This window comes from Ranitomeya imitator, chromosome 8 (assembly GCF_032444005.1).
Source record: "Ranitomeya imitator isolate aRanImi1 chromosome 8, aRanImi1.pri, whole genome shotgun sequence".
In the NCBI taxonomy this organism is placed as follows: domain Eukaryota; kingdom Metazoa; phylum Chordata; class Amphibia; order Anura; family Dendrobatidae; genus Ranitomeya; species Ranitomeya imitator.
In genome coordinates, this window is record NC_091289.1 from 203,204,307 (window position 1) to 203,218,393 (window position 14,087).

General features: G+C 50.6%; 1 protein-coding gene across 3 annotated transcripts in view; it reads left to right on the top strand.

Moving 5' to 3' along the window:
* Positions 1-14,087, top strand: part of MAST2 (microtubule associated serine/threonine kinase 2) — a 155,208-nt gene that overhangs the window by 63,822 nt on the left and 77,299 nt on the right. The window lies entirely within an intron of this gene.

A 14,087-nucleotide genomic window follows, 5' to 3' on the forward strand; every position in this document is an offset into this window, starting at 1 on the left:
AGCTTACCATTGTACGTGTGAACATACCCTAATACATACTGCATGTATCTCAGGATCAGTAATGTATGTACACAGTGACTGCACCAGCAGAATAGTGAGTGCAGCTCTGGGGTATAATACAGGATGTAACTCAGGATCAGTAATGTATGTACACAGTGACTGCACCAGCAGAATAGTGAGTGCAGCTCTGGGGTATAATACAGGATGTATCTCAGGATCAGTAATGTAATGTATGTACACAGTGACTGCACCAGCAGAATAGTGAGTGCAGCTCTGGAGTATAATACAGGAGGTATCTCAGGATCAGTAATGTATGTACACAGTGACTGCACCAGCAGAATAGTGAGTGCAGCTCTGGGGTATAATACAGGATGTAACTCAGGATCAGTAATGTAATGTATGTACACAGTGACTGCACCAGCAGAATAGTGAGTGCAGCTCTGGAGTATAATACAGGATGTAACTCAGGATCAGTAATGTAATGTATGTACACAGTGACTGCACCAGCAGAATAGTGAGTGCAGCTCTGGGGTATAATACAGGATGTAACCCAGGATCAGTAATGTAATGTATGTACACAGTGACTGCACCAGCAGAATAGTGAGTGCAGCTCTGGGGTATAATACAGGAGGTAACTCAGGATCAGTAATGTAATGTATGTACACAGTGACTGCACCAGCAGAATAGTGAGTGCAGCTCTGGGGTATAATACAGGATGTAACTCAGGATCAGTAATGTAATGTATGTACACAGTGATTGCACCAGCAGAATAGTGAGTGCAGCTCTGGAGTATAATACAGGAGGTAACTCAGGATCAGTAATGTAATGTATGTACACAGTGACTGCACCAGCAGAATAGTGAGTGCAGCTCTGGAGTATAATACAGGATGTAACTCAGGATCAGTAATGTAATGTATATACACAGTGACTGCACCAGCAGAATAGTGAGTGCAGCTCTGGGGTATAATACAGGATGTAACTCAGGATCAGTAATGTAATGTATGTACACAGTGACTGCACCAGCAGAATAGTGAGCGCAGCTCTGGAGTATAATACAGGAGGTAACTTAGGATCAGTAATGTAATGTATGTACACAGTGACTGCACCAGCAGAATAGTGAGTGCAGCTCTGGAGTATAATACAGGAGGTAACTTAGGATCAGTAATGTAATGTATGTACACAGTGACTGCACCAGCAGAATAGTGAGCGCAGCTCTGGAGTATAATACAGGATGTAACTCAGGATCAGTAATGTAATGTATGTACACAGTGACTGCACCAGCAGAATAGTGAGCGCAGCTCTGGAGTATAATACAGGAGGTAACTTAGGATCAGTAATGTAATGTATGTACACAGTGACTGCACCAGCAGAATAGTGAGCGCAGCTCTGGAGTATAATACAGGAGGTAACTTAGGATCAGTAATGTAATGTATGTACACAGTGACTGCACCAGCAGAATAGTGAGTGCAGCTCTGGAGTATAATACAGGATATAACTCAGGATCAGTAATGTAATGTATGTACACAGTGACTGCACCAGCAGAATAGTGAGTGCAGCTCTGGGGTATAATACAGGATGTAACTCAGGATCAGTAATGTAATATATGTACACAGTGACTGCACCAGCAGAATAGTGAGTGCAGCTCTGGAGTATAATACAGGATGTAACTCAGGATCAGTAATGTAATGTATGTACACAGTGACTGCACCAGCAGAATAGTGAGTGCAGCTCTGGAGTGTAATACAGGAGGTAACTCAGGATCAGTAATGTACGTACACAGTGACTGCACCAGCAGAATAGTGAGTGCAGCTCTAGGGTATAATGCAGGATGTAACTCAGGATCAGTAATGTATGTACACAGTGACTGCACCAGCAGAATAGTGAGTGCAGCTCTGGGGTATAATACAGGAGGTAACTCAGGATCAGTAATGTATGTACACAGTGACTGCACCAGCAGAATAGTGAGTGCAGCTCTGGGGTATAATGCAGGATGTAACTCAGGATCAGTAATGTACTGTATGTACACAATGACTGCACCAGCAGAATAGTGAGTGCAGCTCTAGGGTATAATACAGGATGTAACTCAGGATCAGTAATGTATGTACACAGTGACTGCACCAGCAGAATAGTGAGTGCAGCTCTGGGGTATAATACAGGATGTAACTCAGGATCAGTAATGTATGTACACAGTGACTGCACCAGCAGAATAGTGAGTGCAGCTCTGGGGTATAATACAGGATGTAACTCAGGATCAGTAATGTATGTACACAGTGACTGCACCAGCAGAATAGTGAGTGCAGCTCTGGGGTATAATACAGGATGTATCTCAGGATCAGTAATGTAATGTATGTACACAGTGACTGCACCAGCAGAATAGTGAGTGCAGCTCTGGAGAATAATACAGGATGTAACTCAGGATCAGTAATGTAATGTATGTACACAGTGACTGCACCAGCAGAATAGTGAGTGCAGCTCTGGAGTATAATACAGGAGGTATCTCAGGATCAGTAATGTATGTACACAGTGACTGCACCAGCAGAATAGTGAGTGCAGCTCTGGAGTATAATACAGGAGGTAACTCAGGATCAGTAATGTAATGTATGTACACAGTGACTGCACCAGCAGAATAGTGAGTGCAGCTCCGGAGTATAATACAGGAGGTAACTCAGGATCAGTAATGTAATGTATGTACACAGTGACTGCACCAGCAGAATAGTGAGTGCAGCTCTGGAGTGTAATACAGGAGGTAACTCAGGATCAGTAATGTACGTACACAGTGACTGCACCAGCAGAATAGTGAGTGCAGCTCTGGAGTATAATACAGGATGTAACTCAGGATCAGTAATGTAATGTATGTACACAGTGACTGCACCAGCAGAATAGTGAGTGCAGCTCTGGAGTATAATACAGGATGTAACTCAGGATCAGTAATGTAATGTATGTACACAGTGACTGCACCAGCAGAATAGTGAGTGCAGCTCTGGAGAATAATACAGGATGTAACTCAGGATCAGTAATGTAATGTATGTACACAGTGACTGCACCAGCAGAATAGTGAGTGCAGCTCTGGAGAATAATACAGGATGTAACTCAGGATCAGTAATGTAATGTATGTACACAGTGACTGCACCAGCAGAATAGTGAGTGCAGCTCTGGAGTATAATACAGGATGTAACTCAGGATCAGTAATGTAATGTATGTACACAGTGACTGCACCAGCAGAATAGTGAGTGCAGCTCTGGAGTATAATACAGGATGTAACTCAGGATCAGTAATGTAATGTATGTACACAGTGACTGCACCAGCAGAATAGTGAGTGCAGCTCTGGGGTATAATACAGGAGGTAACTCAGGATCAGTAATGTATGTACACAGTGACTGCACCAGCAGAATAGTGAGTGCAGCTCTGGGGTATAATGCAGGATGTAACTCAGGATCAGTAATGTACTGTATGTACACAATGACTGCACCAGCAGAATAGTGAGTGCAGCTCTAGGGTATAATACAGGATGTAACTCAGGATCAGTAATGTATGTACACAGTGACTGCACCAGCAGAATAGTGAGTGCAGCTCTGGGGTATAATACAGGATGTAACTCAGGATCAGCAATGTATGTACACAGTGACTGCACCAGCAGAATAGTGAGTGCAGCTCTGGGGTATAATACAGGATGTAACTCAGGATCAGTAATGTATGTACACAGTGACTGCACCAGCAGAATAGTGAGTGCAGCTCTGGGGTATAATACAGGATGTATCTCAGGATCAGTAATGTAATGTATGTACACAGTGACTGCACCAGCAGAATAGTGAGTGCAGCTCTGGAGAATAATACAGGATGTAACTCAGGATCAGTAATGTAATGTATGTACACAGTGACTGCACCAGCAGAATAGTGAGTGCAGCTCTGGAGTATAATACAGGAGGTATCTCAGGATCAGTAATGTATGTACACAGTGACTGCACCAGCAGAATAGTGAGTGCAGCTCTGGAGTATAATACAGGAGGTAACTCAGGATCAGTAATGTAATGTATGTACACAGTGACTGCACCAGCAGAATTGTGAGTGCAGCTCCGGAGTATAATACAGGAGGTAACTCAGGATCAGTAATGTAATGTATGTACACAGTGACTGCACCAGCAGAATAGTGAGTGCAGCTCTGGAGTGTAATACAGGAGGTAACTCAGGATCAGTAATGTACGTACACAGTGACTGCACCAGCAGAATAGTGAGTGCAGCTCTGGAGTATAATACAGGATGTAACTCAGGATCAGTAATGTAATGTATGTACACAGTGACTGCACCAGCAGAATAGTGAGTGCAGCTCTGGAGAATAATACAGGATGTAACTCAGGATCAGTAATGTAATGTATGTACACAGTGACTGCACCAGCAGAATAGTGAGTGCAGCTCTGGAGAATAATACAGGATGTAACTCAGGATCAGTAATGTAATGTATGTACACAGTGACTGCACCAGCAGAATAGTGAGTGCAGCTCTGGAGTATAATACAGGATGTAACTCAGGATCAGTAATGTAATGTATGTACACAGTGACTGCACCAGCAGAATAGTGAGTGCAGCTCTGGAGTGTAATACAGGAGGTAACTCAGGATCAGTAATGTAATGTACGTACACAGTGACTGCACCAGCAGAATAGTGAGTGCAGCTCTGGAGTATAATACAGGATGTAACTCAGGATCAGTAATGTATGTACACAGTGACTGCACCAGCAGAATAGTGAGTGCAGCTCTGGAGTATAATACAGGAGGTAACTCAGGATCAGTAATGTAATGTATGTACACAGTGACTGCACCAGCAGAATAGTGAGTGCAGCTCTGGAGTATAATACAGGATGTAACTCAGGATCAGTAATGTAATGTATGTACACAGTGACTGCACCAGCAGAATAGTGAGTGCAGCTCTGGAGTGTAATACAGGAGGTAACTCAGGATCAGTAATGTAATGTACGTACACAGTGACTGCACCAGCAGAATAGTGAGTGCAGCTCTGGGGTATAATACAGGAGGTAACTCAGGATCAGTAATGTAATGTATGTACACAGTGACTGCACCAGCAGAATAGTGAGTGCAGCTCTGGAGTGTAATACAAGAGGTAACTCAGGATCAGTAATGTAATGTATGTACACAGTGACTGCACCAGCAGAATAGTGAGTGCAGCTCTGGAGTATAATACAGGAGGTATCTCAGGATCAGTAATGTATGTACACAGTGACTGCACCAGCAGAATAGTGAGTGCAGCTCTGGAGTGTAATACAGGAGGTAACTCAGGATCAGTAATGTAATGTATGTACACAGTGACTGCACCAGCAGAATAGTGAGTGCAGCTCTGGAGTATAATACAGGAGGTATCTCAGGATCAGTAATGTATGTACACAGTGACTGCACCAGCAGAATAGTGAGTGCAGCTCTGGGGTATAATACAGGAGGTAACTCAGGATCAGTAATGTAATGTATGTACACAGTGACTGCACCAGCAGAATAGTGAGTGCAGCTCTGGAGTATAATACAGGAGGTAACTCAGGATCAGTAATGTAATGTATGTACACAGTGACTGCACCAGCAGAATAGTGAGTGCAGCTCTGGAGTATAATACAGGAGGTAACTCAGGATCAGTAATGTAATGTATGTACACAGTGACTGCACCAGCAGAATAGTGAGTGCAGCTCCGGAGTATAATACAGGAGGTAACTCAGGATCAGTAATGTAATGTATGTACACAGTGACTGCACCAGCAGAATAGTGAGTGCAGCTCTGGAGTATAATACAGGAGGTAACTCAGGATCAGTAATGTAATGTATGTACACAGTGACTGCACCAGCAGAATAGTGAGTGCAGCTCTGGGGTATAATACAGGATGTAACTCAGGATCAGTAATGTAATGTATGTACACAATGACTGCACCAGCAGAATAGTGAGTGCAGCTCTGGGGTATAATACAGGATGTAACTCAGGATCAGTAATGTATGTACACAGTGACTGCACCAGCAGAATTGTGAGTGCAGCTCTGGGGTATAATACAGGAGGTAACTCAGGATCAGTAATGTAATGTATGTACACAGTGACTGCACCAGCAGAATAGTGAGTGCAGCTCCGGGGTATAATACAGGATGTAACTCAGGATCAGTAATTTATGTACATAGTGACTGCACCAGCAGAATAGTGAGTGCTGCTCTGGAGTATAATACAGGAGGTAACTCAGGATCAGTAATGTAATGTATGTACACAGTGACTGCACCAGCAGAATAGTGAGTGCAGCTCTGGGGTATAATACAGGAGGTAACTCAGGATCAGTAATGTAATGTATGTACACAGTGACTGCACCAGCAGAATAGTGAGTGCAGCTCTGGAGTATAATACAGGAGGTAACTCAGGATCAGTAATGTAATGTACATACACAGTGATTGCACCAGTAGAATAGTGAGTGCAGCTCTGGAGTATAATACAGGGTGTAACTCAGGATCAGTAATGTAATGTATGTACACAGTGACTGCACCAGCAGAATAGTGAGTGCAGCTCTGGAGTATAATACAGGAGGTAACTCAGGATCAGTAATGTATGTACACAGTGACTGCACCAGCAGAATAGTGAGTGCAGCTCTGGAGTATAATACAGGAGGTAACTCAGGATCAGTAATGTATGTACACAGTGACTGCACCAGCAGAATAGTGAGTGCAGCTCTGGAGTATAATACAGGAGGTAACTCAGGATCAGTAATGTATGTACACAGTGACTGCACGAGCAGAATATCAAATATAAATAGTAAAGCCGCATCCTGTAATGGCAATGTCTCTATGGACAGCAGAGTGCACGTCCTCACCAGGGGATCCATCCCAGTAGGTAAATCCAGAAGCACATGAAGAAAAGGACAGCACCACAGTAATTGTGAAAAGACAGCTCCAAAGTTTATTCTGCCATCTGCAACGTTTCGGTCCGTGGACCTTTTTCAAGCATGCTTGAAAAAAGCAAAGGAAGGCGCCGCACAGACCTCAACCAACCTACCTTCCTTTGCTTTTGGCTTAGGCCTGCCGGGCCCCTTCTTTTTTTTTTTTTGCTTAGCTGAGGTCTGTACGGCCCCTTCCTTTTTTGGTTGGCTGAGGTCTGTGCGGCCCCTTCCTTTTTTGGCTGGCTGAGGTCTATGTGGCCCCTTCCTCTTTTGGCTGGCTGAGGTCTGTGCGGCCCCTTCCTTTTTTGGCTGGCTGAGGTCTGTGCGGCCCCTTCCTTTTTTGGTTGGCTGAGGTCTGTGCGGCTCCTTTTTTTTTTGGCTGGCTGAGGTCTATGTGGCCCCTTCCTTTTTTGGTTGGCTGAGGTCTGTGCAGCCCCTTCCTTTTTTGGCTGGCTGAGGTCTATGTGGCCCCTTCCTCTTTTGGCTGGCTGAGGTCTGTGCGGCCCCTTCCTTTTTTGGCTGGCTGAGGTCTGTGTGACCCCTTCCTCTTTTGGTTGGCTGAGGTCTTTGCGGCTCCTTCCTTTGTGGTTGGCTGAGGTCTGCGCTGCCCCTTCGTTTGTGGTTGGCTGAGGTCTTCGCGGCCCCTCCCTTTGTGGTTGGCTGAGGTTCGCGGCCCCTTCCTTTGTGGTTGGCTGAGGTCTGCTCAACCCCTTCCTTTTTTGGTTGGCTGAGGTCTGCGCCGCCCCTTCCTTTTTTGGTTGGCTGAGGTCTGCACGGCCCCTCCCTTTTTTGGTTGGCTGCGATCTGCGCGGCCCCTTCCTTTTTTGGTTGGCTGCGGTCTGCGCGGCCCCTTCCCTTTTTGGTTGGCGGAGGTCTCCGCCGCCCCTTCCTTTGTGGTTGGCTGAGGTCTGCGCGGCCCCTCCCTTTGTTGCTTGGCAGAGGTCTGCGCCGCCCCTCCCTTTTTTGGTTGGCTGAGGTCTACGCCGCCCCTCCCTATTTTGGTTGGCTGAGGTTCGCGGCCCCTTCCTTTGTGGTTGGCTGAGGTCTGCGCGGCCCTTTCCTTTGTGGTTGGCTGAGGTCTGTGCGGCCCCTCCCTTTTTTGGTTGGCTGAGGTCTGCGCCGCCCCTACCTTTTTTGGTTGGCTGAGGTTCGCCGCCCCTCCCTTTTTTGGTTGGCTGAGGTTCGTGACCCCTTCCTTTGTGGTTGGCTGAGGTCTGCGCGGCCCTTTCCTTTGTGGTTGGCTGAGGTCTGCGCCGCCCCTTCCTTTGTGGTTGGCTGAGGTCTGCGCCGCCCCTTCCTTTGTGGTTGGCTGAGGTCTGTGCCGCCCCTCCCCTTTTTGGTTGGCTGAGGTCTGCGCCGCCCCTCCCTTTTTTGGTTGGCTGAGGTCTGCGCTGCCCTTCCCTTTTTTGGTTGGCTGAGATCTGTGCCGCCCCTTCCTTTGTGGTTGGCTGAGGTCTGCGCCGCCCCTCCTTTGGTTGGCTGAGGTTCGCGGCCCCTTCCTTTGTGGTTGGCTGAGGTCTGCGCGGCCCTTTCCTTTGTGTTTGGCTGAGGTTCGTGGCCCCTTCCTTTGTGGTTGGCTGAGGTCTGCGCGGCCCTTTTCTTTGTGGTTGGCTGAGGTCTGTGCCACCCCTCCCTTTTTTGGTTGGCTGAGGTCTGTGCGGCCCTTTTTTATTTGGTTGCTGCTGACTTTATGGCTCTTGCTTGCATTGCTCTCTGGTATCTGCTGTGCGGTGTTGTGGTCTGTCCTGGGGTCCTATGCGGGGGGCTACAGGTTTCATGGTCAGTGACTGCAACGCTGTATCGCTCGTTGCTGGACTGTGACCCTCTGCAAGGCGTTCACAGGAGCACCGAGGTGTCGGGGGCGGACGGCCCAGGATTCTGGAGTTAGTCATGAAGGGATTTCAATAATTTCTGTGCACCAGACCCCCGGTGGTGATGGCCTTGAGCAGCTGTTCTTGGTTGCCATGTACCCTCCATTTTTCGGTGGAGGAGCCCAGACTCTTGTAGCGTTCCCCTGTGATCAGTTTGTGGGGGTTGCCGCCTCGCTGAGGGTAGTTACCTTACCATGATCCCAGACCGGCCTTGTGTGGGCGAGAGGGCCGGCTGTGTGACCTGGGGCGACCTGTGTTTGATTTTCAGGGATGACGTCTTGCGATCCCGGGGGCGGTCTGTGGGCGGCTGGCTGCGCAGAGCCGCCCTTCATCCCACCACAGCGGGTGAGCCCCTCATCTGTGGCACCTGGCAGCGTTTCTGCTACGTGTACAGTATGGCGGCTTGTTGGCATGCAGTCATTATCTGTATCTGGGACCCATGATGTGTATCTTCAGGGGCCCGAATTCTCTCTGTGCAGCATACACGTCATCTGCCACTCCGCCCGATGTCGCCTGGCTCTTTACCTGCCCTGCGTAGTGGATTCTCAGACCAGAGTGGCCGCCATCACATCTGTAGACTTATCGGAGACTCCTCCCTGCCAGTGCCGGCGGCCCAGGGTGCTGCCAAGCCTTTCTCCTGGATTCATGTCTGTCGAGTTGTGAATTTTCATACTGTCGCGGTTCAGATCTGTAGATTTATTACTGCTGGCCAAAATGGAGAAGAGCGGAGACTGTGCCAAATGGCAGAAATGGCGCCACTCGTGCCTGTAGCAGACTCGTCTCCTTGTGACTCTTAAGTGGCTGGCGTTCACCAGAGCTGTCTGTTATTGCTGCGTGCCTGCACACTATGTGCTGCCCCCGGGACCTCTGCTACTCCGCCCTTTGCCTCAGCTACCCACGTTCCGCCCTCTGTCTTTGCGCTCTGCCCTCTGCGCTCCGCCCTCTGCCGCCTTCACTCCGCCCTTTGCTGCCACTACTCCATGCTCCGCCCTCTGCCTCCACTACTACGCCCTCTGCCTCCAATACTCCACGCTCCGCCCTCTGCCTCCACTACTCCACGCTCCGCCCTCTGCCTCCACTACTCCACGCTCTGCCCTCTGCCTCCACTATGCCTCGCTCTGCCTCCACTACACCACGCTCTGCCTCCACTACACCACGCTCTGCCTCCACTACTCCACGCTCTGCCTCCACTACTCCACGCTCTGCCTCCACTACTCCACGCTCTGCCTCCACTACTCCACACTCTGCCTCCACGCTCTGCCCTCTGCTTCCACTACTCTGCCCTCTGCCTCCACTGCTCCACGCTCTGCCCTCTGCCTCCACTGCTCCACGCTCTGCCCTCTGCCTCCACTGCTCCACGCTCTGCCCTCTGCCTTCACTGCTCCACGCTTTGCCCTCTGCTTCCACTACTCTGCCCTCTGCCTCCACTACTCCATGCTCCGCCCTCTGCCTCCACTACTCCTTGCTCTGCCCTCTGCCTCCACTACTCCGCGCTCCGCCCCCACTACTCCACGCTCTGCCTCGACTACTCCACGCTCTGCCTCCACTGCTCCACTCTCTGCCTCCACTACTCCACGCTCTGCCTCCACTACTCCACGCTCTGCCTCCACTACTCCACGCTCTGCCTCCACTGCTCCACGCTCTGCCTCCACTGCTCCACGCTCTGCCTCCACTACTCCACGCTCTGCCTCCACTACTCCACGCTCTGCCTCCACTACTCCACGCCCTGCCTCCACTACTCCACGCCCTGCCTCCACTACTCCACGCCCTGCCTCCACTACTCCACGCTCTGCCTCCACTACTCCACGCTCTGCCTCCACTACTCCACGCTCTGCCTCCACTACTCCACGCTCTGCCTCCACTACTCCACGCTCTGCCTCCACTACTCCACGCTCTGCCTCCACTACTCCACGCTCTGCCTCCACTACTCCACGCTCTGCCTCCACTACTCCACGCTCTGCCTCCACTACTCCACGCTCTGCCTCCACTACTCCACGCTCTGCCTCCACTACTCCACGCTCTGCCTCCACTACTCCACGCTCTGCCTCCACTACTCCACGCTCTGCCTCCACTACTCCACGCTCTGCCTCCACTACTCCACGCTCTGCCTCCACTACTCCGCGCTCTGCCTCCACTACTCCGCGCTCTGCCTCCACTACTCCGCGCTCTGCCTCCACTACTCCGCGCTCTGCCTCCACTACTCCGCGCTCTGCCTCCACTACTCCGCGCTCTGCCTCCACTACTCCGCGCTCTGCCCTCTGCCTCCACTACTCTACGCTCTGCCCTCTGCCTCCACTACTCCACGCTCTGCCTCCACTACTCCACGCTCTGCCTCCACTACTCTACGCTCTGCCCTCTGCCTCCACTACTCCACGCTCTGCCTCCACTACTCCACGCTCTGCCTCCACTACGCCACGCTCTGCCTCCACTACTCCACGCTCTGCCTCCACTACTCCACGCGTTGCCTCCACTACTCCACGCGTTGCCTCCACTACTCCACGCGTTGCCTCCACTACTCCACGCTCTGCCTCCACTACTCCACGCTCTGCCTCCACTACTCCACGCTCTGCCTCCACTACTCCACGCTCTGCCTCCACTACTCCACGCTCTGCCTCCACTACTCCACGCTCTGCCTCCACTACTCCACGCTCTGCCTCCACTACTCCACGCTCTGCCTCCACGCTCTGCCTCCACCACTCCACGCTCTGCCTCCACCACTCCACGCTCTGCCTCCACTACTCCACGCCCTGCCTCCACTACTCCACGCTCTGCCCTCTGCCTCCACTACTCCACGCTCTGCCTCCACGCTCTGCCCTCTGCCTCCACTACTCCACGCTCTGCCCCCACTTCTGCGCTCTGCCTCCACTACTCCACGCTCTGCCTCCACTACTCCACGCTCTGCCCTCTGCCTCCACTACTCCACCCTCTGCCTCCACTACTCCACGCTCTGCGCTCTGCCTCCACTACTCCACGCTCTGCCCTCTGCCTCTGTCACGATATTGTATGAAATATCATATGTTTAGTTTCTCTGCCAGGACATATGGGGTGGGCATTGACCCCCCCCTTCACTCTGTGTTTAGCTTGCCTTGTCAATGTATGTGGGGAAGTTTTATTGAAGAAAGGTATTTACGACTGGCATAGCTGCAGTGGAAAGTTGTACTAGCTAAAACCGGTCTGATTCCCTTCTGTAAATGCAAGAAGTCCTTTGTTCCATTCTTGTAAGATATTGGGCTAACGGTTTAGGCTAGAAAAAGGAAAAATACATATTCTTTACATCCATCGGCGGATCTGTCAACCGCTGTAAACATGAGCTTCTAACTCCATCAGGTAAAAAAGTAGGGATTTCTCTGTAATTATGCATCACAAATGGGACATATTTGATCTAATTAGAATGCCAATGTTAATACGAGATGAATGCTGTGTTTGTTATGACTGACATGTTCTGTAGTGGAGTTACAGGCATTAGACAAATTTAGGTTAAATTTAGTTAAACTGAAGAGGTAGGAGGGACTGGAAAAACCAGCCCTTTCTGTGATGTCATCAGGTTGAGCTATAAGTCTGTCTGTCTGCTGGAGCCTATGTGAGTCTGATTTGAAGAGCTGTTCCTAACCAGAGTCCTCATGCACTGGGACATTTGGGGCGCTCCGCCCACCAGCATGGTTTTGCCTTATATGAACTGAGAACATGTGAGTTGTACCTTTTTCTTATTTAATCCCTGTTTATTTTTTAATTTACCTTGTACATATTTCAATTGTCTCATATTGTAACATCTTTTTATAGACACAGCCTTAATTCTAACGGAGTAAATTATATAAATTACTAGTTTTCGTTCTTCCTGCTCTAAACCGTACCCTAAGTCTTCTGAAGGGAATTACGCTACTGTTTTGGGTTAGCTTCGGACCCGTTTAATCGGAGCTGGTGGCAGCATACCATGTGCTGTGCCTTTGGGTGTCGTTGTAGCGACTGCGGCGTTGATAATTATTGTTCCTGCCTGAGTGGGAGTAGTTAATCGCGTCGCTGCAGCGTGCCCAATAGCCAGTACATAGCAGGCAGCCTTTCTGGCGACTAATTACCCCAGGTGCAGTACCTAATCTGACCTGAGAGTAAGGGGGCGCCAGAGAGCTGCAAGTTTCAAGTGGAACTGTAAGTGGGATATACATAAATCCCTGCAGTTCATGGTATATTGAAGAGCAGTGGGATACCTAGAATAAGCCCCTGCTGTAAACTAAGAGGTCAATAGCCTTGTGTTTTTTTTTTTTCATCACATTGTAGAGTGGAGGGATAACTAAGATAAGCCCCCCTGCACATGTGGTAGCCGTCTGTTGGCCTAAAGTCACCCCAATCTGTGACGTGGGGGTGACGGTTACGGTGTGAATCGTGACAGCCTCCACTACTCCATGCTCCGCCCTCTGCCTCCGCACTCCGCCCTCTGAGCTTTGCCCTCTGCCTTCACTAATCCATGCTCCGCCCTCTGCCTCCACTACTCCACGCTCTGCCTCCACTACTCCACGCTCTGCCCTCTGCCTCCACTACTCCACGCTCTGCCTCCACTACTCCACGCTCTGCCTCCACTACTCCACGCTCTGCCTCCACTACTCCACGCTCTGCCTCCACTACTCCACTCTCTGCCTCCACTACTCCACGCTCTGCCTCCACTACTCCACGCTCTGCCTCCACTACTCCACACTCCGCCCTCTGCCTCCACTACTCCACGCTCTGCCTCCACGCTCTGCCCTCTGCCTCCACTACTCCACCCTCTGCCTCCACTACTCCACGCTCTGCCCTCTGCCTCCACTACTCCATGCTCTGCCCTCTGCCTTCACTATTCCACGCTCTGTCCTCTGCCTCCACTACTCCACGCTCCGCCCTCTGCCTCCACTCTCCGCCCTCTGCCTCCGCGCTCTGCTCTCTGAGCTCCGCCCTCTGCCTCCACTACTCCGTGCTCCGCCCTCTGCCTCCACTACTCCGTGCTCCGCCCTCTGCCTCCACTACTCCGTGCTCCGCCCTCTGCCTCCACTACTCCGTGCTCCGCCCTCTGCCTCCACTACTCCGTGCTCCGCCCTCTGCCTCCACTACTCCGTGCTCCGCCCTCTGCCTCCACTACTCCGTGCTCCGCCCTCTGCCTCCACTACTCCGTGCTCCGCCCTCTGCCTCCACTACTCCGTGCTCCGCCCTCTGCCTCCACTACTCCGTGCTCCGCCCTCTGCCTCCACTACTCCGTGCTCCGCCCTCTGCCTCCACTACTCCGTGCTCCGCCCTCTGCCTCCACTACTCCGTGCTCCGCCCTCTGCCTCCACTACTCCGTGCTCCG